This window comes from Acinonyx jubatus, chromosome C1 (genome assembly GCF_027475565.1).
Source record: "Acinonyx jubatus isolate Ajub_Pintada_27869175 chromosome C1, VMU_Ajub_asm_v1.0, whole genome shotgun sequence".
Taxonomy (NCBI): domain Eukaryota; kingdom Metazoa; phylum Chordata; class Mammalia; order Carnivora; family Felidae; genus Acinonyx; species Acinonyx jubatus.
Window position 1 is genome coordinate 145,338,067 of NC_069381.1, and position 12,257 is coordinate 145,350,323.

The 12,257-nt window shown below is 39.7% G+C and overlaps 1 long non-coding RNA gene across 2 annotated transcripts in view; it reads right to left on the reverse strand.

The window, feature by feature from the left end:
* LOC113598215 (uncharacterized) overlaps window positions 1-7,626 on the reverse strand; it is a 47,551-nt gene extending 39,925 nt beyond the window's left edge. For both annotated transcript variants that reach the window (XR_008295374.1, XR_008295373.1), the window contains exon 1: window positions 6,931-7,626. This is a non-coding gene — a long non-coding RNA (uncharacterized LOC113598215). The remainder of the gene's footprint in view (window positions 1-6,930) is intronic.
* Window positions 7,627-12,257: the final 4,631 nt, after the last annotated feature.

Below are 12,257 nucleotides of genomic sequence, written 5' to 3' on the forward strand. Positions count from 1 at the left end.
CAGCTTTTCATGATAGCCTAGAGGGAGGACTTCCAGCAGGTTCCACTAGTTGGGCACCACAGTGACCTCTCCAGCAATCTGTGAGCCACAATCATGCCCTCCAACAAGATCTGGAGGCTTAAGTGGAATGGCTCCTTCTTGGGTGCTCTATCTCAGCCCTAAGGGTAGCACCTGATCCTTAGAGCTGCTCTTTCTATGTTTGTTAGAGTTCTCTTCATTTCTCACTAGCTAACCCCTTGTTACTCTGATATATTCTTAGAGTTAGCCATTCTTTATATGAAATTGTCCCTTGTGTAAATTCCTGTGTGGTTTCTGTCTCATGAATGGACCCAAACTGAACTACCCTGGAGGTCTTGGTAGCTCTCCCATTTATGTTGGTGTCACTCAGATAGGGCATCCCTACCCATTCCAGGTAAGACATCTCTACCTATCTCTACCCAGAAATTAAACATTCCTTACAACAAAAGCTTAAGTCTTTTTCTTTCAGTGAAGACACCAACCTCCTTTAATAGATAAGATCTCTGAGAACAAGAAAAATTATAGTTTCCTTATGATCACAAAACCAGTTAATTATGGAGCTGGGACCAGAACTCCAGTAGCCTGATTCACAATCTGGTGCTCCTTCCTGTCTGCCACAGTGACATTATTCACCAAAAATATTAATTAAGCAACTATTTGCCTATGGCCCTACACATTTAAATTAAAATGTAAAAAACTGATCCAAGATATGCTTCTTAGGTAGAAAGGGTTGGGGGAAGAGTGTGGAATTTAGGGTCAGAGACACATAGGCTATTCACCACTTAGGGAAGTAAGGCAAATGGATGAACATTGTTGTAAAAAGGAAATATCTACTTTACAGGTTTGTTGTGAAGAGGAAACAAGATCACATACATGAAGCACTTGTCATCATCAGACACATTTAGGGAAACCAGAAAACTGAAAAAGCACTTGAATCATGCTGAATCCATTTCATTTCGCACAATTAGTTTTCCCACTTGCACATTTCTTTGATGTATATTTTACTTTATTTTTTTTTAAGATTATGAAAGGGCATGATTTTACTTATACCGACACAGTTATATGATTTTACACAAAGATACAAGTAGAGATACTAAACATGTCTTCAAGAAAGAGGGCACTATTTGCTACAGGTATGTTATAAAGCTTCATTGTCCCCCTCATCCCCCAGCTTTATTGAGGTAAGATTGACAGATGAAAATTGTATATATTCATGGTGTACAACTTGATGTTCTGACATACGTATATATTGTGGAAAAGTGACTATAATCAAACTAATTAATGTATTTATTGCCTCACCAAATCATTTCTGCCTTTTGTTCTCTCTTTTTTGGTGTGTGGTGAAAATCCTTCTTAGCAAATTTCAAGTATACAATATAGTATTATTAACTATAGTGGTATTGCTGTACATTTGGTCTTCAGAACTTATTCATTTACCATAATTAAGACTTTGTACCCCTTGGGCACCTGGGTGGCTCACTAGGTTAATCATCAGACTCTTGATTTTGGCTCAGGTCATAATCTCAGTTTCATGAGTTTGGGCCCTGTGTCAGGCTCAGCGCTGGCAACGTGAAGCCTGCTTGGGATTCTCTCTCCCTCTCTCTGCCACTTCCCTGCTCGTGCTGTCTCTGTCTCTCTCAAATAAATAATTAAACTTAAAAAAAGAAGACTTTGTACCCCTTGACGAACATCTCCCCATTTCTCTCTCTCCCCAGCCCCTGGCAACCACCATTCTGCTTTCTCTGCATCTGTGAGTCTGACTACTTTAGATTCCACAGATAAAGTGAAACCCTGTCATATTTGTGTTTCCATGCTTGGCTCACTTAGCATAATGTCCTTCCAGTTCATCCATATTGACACAGGTGGCAGGATTTACTTCATTTTTAAGGGTCAATAATATTCCAGTGTATATACTTACCACATTTTTGTCATGCATTTATCTGTCGATAGACACTTAAGCTGTTTCCATATCTTGGCTATTGTGAATAATGTTGCCATGAACATGGGAGTGCAGATATCTCTTCCAGGTCTTGATTTTGTATCCTTTGGATATATACCCAGAGTTCCATGTATATTTTAAGAAAAATAGGTTTAAAAAGCTTTTCCAATTTTTCTCCTTTACTTGTGACTATTTCTGCTCTCAAATGATGAGTGTGCATCTAGCAAAGAAAGGTTGAGTGAGTTAGAATGAGTCACAGTCATTGAGAGAGGGGTGAGCTATATGCTGCCTGATTCATTGCTCTGCACACAGAATCAGGGTGTGTAAGTGTAAAGTTAACTGCATTCAGAAAAATGTAGCACAGGAATGACTTTCCTGTCTGTCAGGCACTATGTGTACAGAGATATCTGGGCTGTTCAGTGTCATTGCCACCTGTGTTTGAAGTCTGATTCTCCAAGGCAGAGTTCTGCTTAGGGACAGTACAAACACATAAACATGCCTGGCCTTAGCCCCATGGCTGTCCTGGAATCCCCCTTTTGGAGAATTCTTATTTGACAAAGAGATTCAGATTCCATGAACCACACATCATTTCACATTTCTCTGTCTGCACATTCCACAGTTTATTGTTTTTTGTGAGAGAGATAGAGAGAGAGTGCACACTGCACAAGCAGGGGAGGGACAGAGTGAGAGGGAGAGAGAGAGAGAGAACCTTAAGCGGGAACCTGATGCAGGACTCAATCTCATAACTGTGAGTTGAAATCAAGAATCTAACACTTAACCAACTGAGCCATTCAGGCACCCCTTCCACAATTTTTTAAAAAGGGTATGTTAAAATGGTATTAAGATAGTAATTGTCATCCTTTATAATGGGCTTGTTATAAACGAGGTATTTAATACGTATTTTTTCATTTTATCTTTCCAACACTCCTGTATGGAAATTACTATTATTTCCACTTTACAGGAAATAAGAAAACAAATTAAAGTTTGAAAAGATGATTAGCTTGCCCAACAATACACGGATCCATTTGGCATAAAAAGAATTATCTTTCCAGTACACCATGTTGCCTCGGTAGGTGCCATTTGTTAGTCTACCATTATGAAACAAAACAGCATTCATATACTGTGATAGAATTGTGCTTACTTCTTCCTTCTACTTCCAGAGCCAAGAATATGGCTTTTCTCTGAATACAATGACTTTCCATTTATCCTCACACTGATTATACTCAGGGACAATGCATCATTTGGAATGTTGTTGGTCTATTTTTATAAATCTTGATGTTCTCCTCTCTTCAAGCTTATTAAAGTCATAGTTCTCTTTCCTAGCTAGCTCAACTCAAGTCAAAACTTGCTAAACATTGCAAACACTTTTTTTTTCCATTGCAAACGCTTTGAAAAAGAATTGTGACACTTTTACCAAAATCCCAGTCTCTGCATTTTGTTTCCCAGACTATGTGCCAATTAGTGTGTGAATGAAAGGATTAAGGCAAAGAAGTAGGGGATTCCAATCGGGACGGGACATCTCTCTAGTCCTGTTGGCCTGCCCCCTTCCCTTACCCTAAGAATGGAGAAAGAGCCAGGCTCTGACAAGAAGAGAGGGAAAATGTCCAGTAACAGGGGTTGTTAGGAAGCCACATGTTGTAGCATTTTAAAAGTATTCATTTAAAGGCATGCATTTTAAATTTTTCAAGTAACATTTAGTATTAATAGTGAGCTGTGCCTGTGTCCTATTATTCTAAATGTTGACTTGCAGTGTTGTTACACTTCAAATGAGTTACAGACATAAGAATCAAGCATTACCAGGAAAATAAAGGAATAGATACATTCTCATCAAGTAAATCATAGAATATAGAATTGTGTGAAATGCTGACATTGTGGAAAAAAAAGAACATAAGTCCAAAAACTGCTTATGTCAATTCTTTAGTGCTTAACAGAGATAGAGGCTATTTTTAGTGCTTAACAAAAATCAAGCCTATTTTAAGAAAAACTTGTGGCCCTGAATGAACTAATTTCTCTGTACTGTTTTTTTTCTGCCACATTTTCCTTTTGCCTAAGGACCAAGTCAGTTTTAAAAATCTCTAATTTTTACAGTAGCAGCTTTGCTTATGAAACAAAGCATGTGTAAGCAACAAGGAAAACTGAGCCACATGGCCATGTCTCTTAAAGTAAGTAAGAGGAGTATTGTGTAAATGTTAATGGGTGAACTTTGAAAAATGAAAGAGCAAACCCTAGGTTTCAGAAATGAAGATCATCAGGTCATGAGCTGATGCGATCATGGCGCAGTGAGGATCAATCTTGGAAGAGACCCTTATGCCAATGTACAGGGGTTTTGCAGGATGCACATACATGGTCTTGACCTGCCAGAGGTGGGCTTTGGACCTGAAACCCCGTATTCAGCTGGGACCTTGGAAATTCTGTACCTTCAGTAAAAGAGAATATTCTAATGACCACTCTTGAAATGCAAATGAATTTTTGTCAGCAAATGTGGATAGAAGCACAGTTTCTAGTGAGTAACTGAGACAAAGTATGATGTGTCATCGTAAAATGACAATTTATGCTAGCTACATGGTGCTGAGATCCTCAGATAGGAAATTGATATAAACCTGGTCCTAGACTGGGGATACCTACCCTGGGCGTTCCTGGAAGGTGCAAATACAAAACCACTGCTTAGGAACGCTTTCATAAACCAGTATATATATTGGACACTCATAGGAAATGGATTCAAAAAGAAAAATTATAAATAAAACCAGGAAAAAATCCCTTATGAGAGACATCAACAGACACAACAAATGGGAAGATCAGCACCCCTGAGAACTTAGAATTAAAGTCTAAAAGAAGCTATAAAATAGTTCTGTTAAAAATGATCAAGTAGACAAAATGTGGAATAGAAATGTATGGAAACAGGACATAATTTTAAAAGTATAGGCAATTTGACAAAAATGACAGTTGGAATATCTACAAATGAAAAAACCATTATTTGAAAGAGAGATCCCAGAGGATAGTAGTTATCTGTTTCTGTTGCCACAATCACCCTATGGCCTCGGACTTGAGCAACGTACAACAAGCATTTATTGCTCACGTGCCTGGGGTCAGCTGGGGCTGGCTAGATGGCCCTGTTGTCCTCGGCTGGGTTTGCTCACATTTGAGGCATCAGCTGGCTGTTGGCTGATCCAGGCTGGCCTCAGCTGGGTTCCTGGGGTGACTGGGCTCTGATTTACATGCTTCTAACCCTCCAGCAGACTAGCCTGGGTATGTTCTTAGGACAATGATAGAGGTTCAAGGGCAGGAATAGCTGACACACTGCCTCATTTTCTGGATCAAAAGAGTGGCATGGCTGAACCCAGCACGGGGCAGGACAGGTCACTCCATCTGTGGTGAGAGGGTGTTGTACTGCACAGTCATATGGGAGAGGGTATGAGTACAGGATACATGAGGAATCAAGGGCATTGCTGCAATAGATGGCCATTGAGTGACAAAGCTAGTTTAAACACACCTACCAAGAGAACAAGTGAAGAAGAAAGACCAGAGAAAATTTCTCCGTTTGTAGCAGTGAAGCAAAGAGACAGAATATATGAACAAGTGAAGACATTCGGAGGACAGACTGAGATGGCCCAACACATAGCTAATAGGAGTGCCAGAGAAGACCGGGTATTCAAGGAAGAAATCATGAGGATTTGCTTTCTCATAATTTGGAAGCACAGTGAGTCCTGAGAAGAACTTTTTTTTTTTTAAGTGGCATCTAAACATACTTTAGAAAACTTGAGAATATAAAGAGAAAATTTAAAAGACACAAGGAATGGGGTGCCTGGGTGGCTCAGTAGGTTAAGCATTTGACACTTGATTTGGGTTCAGATCATGATATCACCTGAACTGTTTCATAATTAAAAATTTAAATAATATTGACCAGTATAAAATACTGAGAGAAATACCCACAATCATCACAATAGGAAATGAAATGCAAAGCCAAGGTGAAGTATTCAAAATAATCACTTTAGGAAAGTCATGACATTCCTAAGGAAGGCATTAATATAAATGTGACCATGACCCAAGCTTTTCTACACTTTTAGAAAAAAGTTCACGTCTAACTCAATGTATTTCACTAAGTAGGTTAGAAGAGTGCCCATAGACCATGCCATTCTCTGTCACTCTGCTAAACCCAAAGTAAAATCAGTCCACTTTGAAATTTCATGACATTCTGGGCCTGGAATTCATCACCTCCATGATGCATTAGCATTATTTTCCCATCTGAGCTTTCTTGGGCAGCAGCAGCAATAACCTTGTTTTTTGTTAGAAGTTAGGACTGCACTTCCTTGAGTTCTAAGGAAAATAGCACCCTCTCTCATTTCAGAGTGAGATCTGTCAAATTAAAGAGCTTCTTTCCAATGGAGAGTCTGATTTCCCAATGTACTTCACATTCAAGTGGGGCATTTTCTTTTCTTTCTTTTTTTTTTTTAACTAAACTCTACACCCAACATGGGGCTTGAACTCCTGACCCTGAGATCAAGAGTTGCATGCTCTGCAGAGTGAACCAGCCACATGCCCTCCCAGATGGGACATTTTCATCTGGTGCTGAGAAACAAACACAGGGCTTTAATCACCAATGCCTCAAATGTGCATAATGGACAAACCATAGGGAGTTAAGAACCTCTCAGCCAAGTGCTTTTTAATTCTCTTTTCAGAAACCACTCAGGAGCAGACAGAACTGGTTATGGGCAGGGTGTTAAATTGGACCAAACTTTTGGGGTAAAATCTTAGGGAAGTGGTAAGCCTGAGATGAATTAAAGTGGAAATTAAAGTGTGTTTGAAGCCCATTTTAAAGGTCAATTTAAATTTTGACAATGAGATGATTTTAAAATCTGTGTCAGTGTTGGGCTATCATTTTAGTGGGACTAATTTCTTCAGCAGCATTCACATAACACCCACCATGGCTCACTATGCACCCCTTTCCCATAATCAGTGAAATCAACAGTGCTTACCACCAGCAGGCAAGATGTTGTAGAGAGATGCTCCTCACATCCCAATCCTACCTCATTTTTAAGACCCACATCACACTTCCTTCTTTTGTTGTTGATTGATGTTCCTTCCTTCTCTTCCATTCTCCTTGGACTCTTGTCTTCTTTAAAGGACTCTAACAGGGGCACCTGGGTGGCTTAGTCAGTTAAACATCTGACTCTTGATTTCGGGTTAGGTCATGATCTCGTGATGGTTGAGAGTGAGCCCCACGTCAAGCTCTGTGCTGTCAGCACAGAGACTGCTTAGGATTCTCTCTCTCTCTCTCTCTCTCTCTCTCTCTCTCCTTCTCTCCCTCTCCACCACTTGTCCTCTCCCTCCCTCCCTCCCTTCCTCCCTCTCTATCTATCTCAGTAAATAAATAAACATTAAAAAAAATAAAGGACTCTAACATTTAAAAACAGTGCTGACATAGAAAGAGTTCCCATGGCTTTGTAGCTGGGCAGACCAAGGTCTGAATCCCAGTCTTGGATTACTCATTGTAGGCACTTCATTTAAACTCTCTGGACTTCAATCTCCTCATCTGAAAATTGGGGAAATAATAACACCCATTTCAGAGGGTTGTTGTGAGGGTTGAATGAGATGGTCCAGAGTCTAGCCTGGTGTAATGCTTGAATTCGCTATTGTTACTGACATTCTTCTTCTGACTGTTCTTTTGATTATTTTTCCCTTGTTCTTCAGATTTCCATTCTGAATTGAGAGGGATTATTTTGATTTTAGAGACGAACGTTTACATTTTATTCCTGACTACTACTGATTTAAAATGTCATGATTTATTCCCAATACAATAGCTTTTCTTGAATTTTTGTCTGATATTCTGCCTCATATTTCCTTCTTTCAAACATTATTATGAACAGAAATATTTTAAAAATTGAAATCAAACATATTCAGAAATCAAGTGGCTTCAGCCTTAAGTGTCTCTGTTGGCCAAGCCACTTGAGGCACTGCTGACCTTCGCTGGCATCTCAGTGTGGCCCGCTGACTAATTGAGACCCTGGCGTTAGTATTAAGGTCAGCCATTGGGGAACAGGAAATTTAAGCTTTAGTCACACTGTGGGAGTCATATTCCCAGGAAGAAAGATCACCACAGCAGCCAGGGCAGTTGTAAGTTAAGTTCCTTTAATTTGGAGGTTGACAGAAGAATGAGTCAGAGAACAAGAAACATTTTTTGTAATGTTTATTTATTTAGAGAGAGTGTATGTGAGCAGAGAAGGGGCAGAGAGAGGGGGAGAGAGATGTGGGGCTTGATCACAAACCTTGAGATCATGACCTGAGCCCAAATCAAGTGTCAGGTGCATAACCAACTGAGCCACCCAGGTGCCCCAAGAAACATTATTTTATGTTTCTTGTACAACTTCAATCAGGAACAAATTTAGCACAGAGTAGGTGCTTTAGTAATTACTTACTGCAGAGTATGTATGGCACCTTCCATGCAGATTCACTTCAAAATAGACTGTTATGGACTAAATGTGTCTCCCCCAAATTTGTATGTTGAAATCCTAACCTCCAAGGTGATGGTATAGGAAATAGGGGGCTTTGAGAAGTGACTAGATCATGAGGTGGAGCCCTCATGAAGGGGCTTATAAAAGAGACCACAGAGAGCTTTCTCATTCCTTTTGTGCTATATGAGGACAGAGAGAGAAGATAGTGGTCCATAAACCAGGAAGCAGTCTCTCATGGACACTTGATCTGATGGTACCTTGACTATGGACTTCTCAGCCTCTAGAATTGCAAGAAATAAATGTTTGGTGGTTAAGCCAGCCAGTCTGTATTATTTTGTTATAGCAGCCTGAACAGACTAAGAAACAGATCCTATCCATCTAGGATGGTTGATGACAGTCAAGTCCTCCCATGCCCCAAAACAGCCCTATAAATAAATGTCTGCACAATTTGAAATATGTTCTTTTATTATTTTAACTCATTGTCCAAAAAGAAATTTCTGGTTATATATAGTTTAAATATTAGATAATAATAATTCTGGAAGGAAAAAAAGATCAATGCAATTTTGTAAATCAAGAGGAGTTATTTTCTTTAAAGAAATTCTTTCTTTTTATTTAAAATTTTTTTTTCTTCAACGTTTTTATTTATTTTTGGGACAGAGAGAGACAGAGCATGAACGGGGGAGGGACAGAGAGAGAGGGAGACACAGAATCGGAAACAGGCTCCAGGCTCCGAGCCATCAGCCCAGAGCCTGACGCGGGGCTCAAACTCACGGACCGCGAGATCGTGACTTGGCTGAAGTCGGACGCTTAACCGACTGCGCCACCCAGGCGCCCCCTTTCTTTTTATTTTAATTCCAGTGTAATTAACATACACTGTTACATTCATTTCAGGTGTACAATATAGTGATTCAACAATTCTATCCATTACTCAGTGCTCATCAAGATAAGTGTACTCCTAATCCCCTTCACCTATTTCACTTATCCCTCCACTCACCTCCCCTCTGGTATTGATCAGTTTGTTCTGTATAGTTAAGATCTGTATTTTTTATTTGTCTCTTTTTCCCACCTTTGTTCATTTGTTTAGTTTCTTAAATTCTACGTATGAGTGAAATCATACGGTTTTTGTCTTTCTCTGACTTATTTCACATAGCTTTATCCCCTCTAGATCCATCCATGTTGGTACAAATAGAAAGGTTTCATTCTTTTTTATGGCTGAATAATATTCCATTGCATATCTATATATATATACCACATTTTCCTTATCCATTCATCTATGGATGGACCCAGGGCTGCTTCCATAATTTGTATATTCTAAATAGTACTGTTATAAACATATGAATTAATGTTTTTGTATTAATATTTTTGTATCTTGGGGGTAAATACCCAGTGGTATAATTATTATTAGATCATAGGGTAGTTCTATTTTTAATTTGAGGAACCTCTATACTATTTTCCACAGGGGGTGCACGAGATTGCATTCCTACCAACAGTGCTCGAGAGTTCCTTTTTCTCCACTTCATTGCAACACTTGTTTCTTGTGTTTTTTATTTTAGCCATTCTGACAGGTGATATCTCATTGTAGTTTTGATTTGCATTTCCATGCTGATGAGTGATGCTAAGCATATTTTCATGTGTCTGTTGGCCATCTATATGTCTTCTTTGAAAAAAAGGTCTGTTCATGTCTTCTGCTCATTTTTAAACTGAATTATTTGGGGTTTTTTTTGTGTTGAGTTATATCAGTTCTTTATATATTTTGGATACTAACCCTTTATCAGATATATCATTTGCAAATATCTTCTCCTATTCAGTATGTTGTCTTTTAGTTTTGTTGGTTGTTTCCTTTGCTCGGCAGAAGCCTTTTATTTTGGTGTAGTCCCAATTGTTTATTTTTGCTTTTGTTTCCCTTGCCTTAGGAGACATATCTAGAAAGAATGTTTTTATGGCCTATGTCAGAAAATTTACTGCCTATGCTCTCATCTAGAATTTTTATGGTTTCAGGCCTCACATTTAGGTCCTTAATCCATTGTGAGTTTATTTTTGTGTCTGGTGTAAAAAAGTAGTCCAGTTTCATTCTTTTGCATGTAGCTGTCCAGTTTTCCCAACGCCATTTGTTGACAAGACTGTCTTCTTCTCATTGCATATTTCTTGTCTCCTTTGTCAAAGGTTAACTGACCATAGAATGTTGGGCTTATTTCTAGGCTTTCTGTTGTGTTTCAAGAAGCAATTATTTTCTTAAAGCAAATCTCACCTTTGTAAATATGCCAGAGGTCAGTGCTCTGTGGGTTCTGGAAAATATGTCTTTTTTTTTTTTTTTGTATTTTTAATCTCATACACAATTATTGAACTTTTAAAACAAAGTAACTCTAGAATCCTATGGGACTGAAAACAGGAGGCTTCAGTCCTCTGCAAGGATTGGGGTATGCAGTCACCCTTTCCATGGTCTCAATGTGGGTCATCCTCCACTAGAGTCCCCTTCAAGTGACTCCGCTCATGACACAGGCTTCATCCACTGCCCCTCTGCATGGTCTTGTCTGGAAGAGTGTCATAAGGTTTGAGTACAGCATTCTAACAGAACTGTGGATGGATAAGTGCTCCAAGGAAAAATACAAACACTGGTACTCCTGGCCTTTGTGCTAGGGATTCAATTCTTATTACTTATAACATTTACAGAGATAGTAGTTTTGAAACATATTGCCAAGCTTTTCTTTCCTTTCTGCTTACATGACCATTTTCATAGTCCACATTCCTACCTACCTGCTGGGCAATGGGAATTAAAGGAGATTAAAGGAGGAAATTAGAACTCTTTTAACAGGAAGTTTGAGTCCCTAGGGAGGCAGTGTGAGGAACAATAAGATTTTAAAAATGTTTGTTTTAATTAACATAGAAGCTAGGTCCAGTGAACTTGAATATGGGGATTGCCAGAAGCCAGGAAGCATTCAGTATATGATATAAGGGTATCTCACATTGGTCAGGTAGAAAAGGTACAAAGAGGACCTCACCTCTTTGTGATGAGAATTGTGGGGGTGGGAGCAGGGAGAAGAAGTAGGGCAAGAAGTTCATACAGGGTGCCTGGCCACCATCTACCTCTGGGGGTGAATGCCAGGGAGAAAGTGCCATGTAACTATCCAACTAGGCATAGGTCAGCCTGAGGACACTGGAGCCAGAAGTTTGCATCCTTTGATGTAGCCCAGGAGAGGTTTCAAGTCTGCAGGAGAATCTCCATCCAGCATGGTATTGGACATTAGTGCACCCATGGTGGACAGAGAAGAATTGAGAGAGACAGCCCAAGACAACACCAAGGGCTATGTCTGGCATGCAGGGGCCTCAACGTTCTGATTGCTCTCACAAAGGGAAGCAGAAGTTCCCAGATACCAGTGGGCTGTCGGGTATGGGAACTGAACAAAGAGGCCACAAGGAAAGGAGACTTTGAGGCTGGAGGCTAATAGAAAATAAGATGCATTTTCCTTGCACATATGTGTGCAAATGTTAAGCTGCAACATGTCTATATGATAAAGGAAACAATTGTTTATTTTTTGTACCTCCTCTCTTCCAAAAAGGATTTGAGGCAGCTACAGTCTATGTATTGGAAGGTAAACACTTCGGGAAAGATCCAAAGACTCAATAAGTTTTAGTTATTAGGTATGAAGAATAGAATATAACACTGTATAGGGGCGCCTATGTGGCTCAGTCGGTCGAGCGTCTGACTTCAGCTCAGGTCACGATCTCATGGTCCGTGAGTTTGAGCCCTGTGTCAGGCTCTGTGCTGACAGCTCAGAGCCTGGAGCCTCCTTCAGATTCTGTCTGTCTGTCTCTCTCTGCCCCTCCCCAGCTTGCTCTCACTCTCTCAAAAT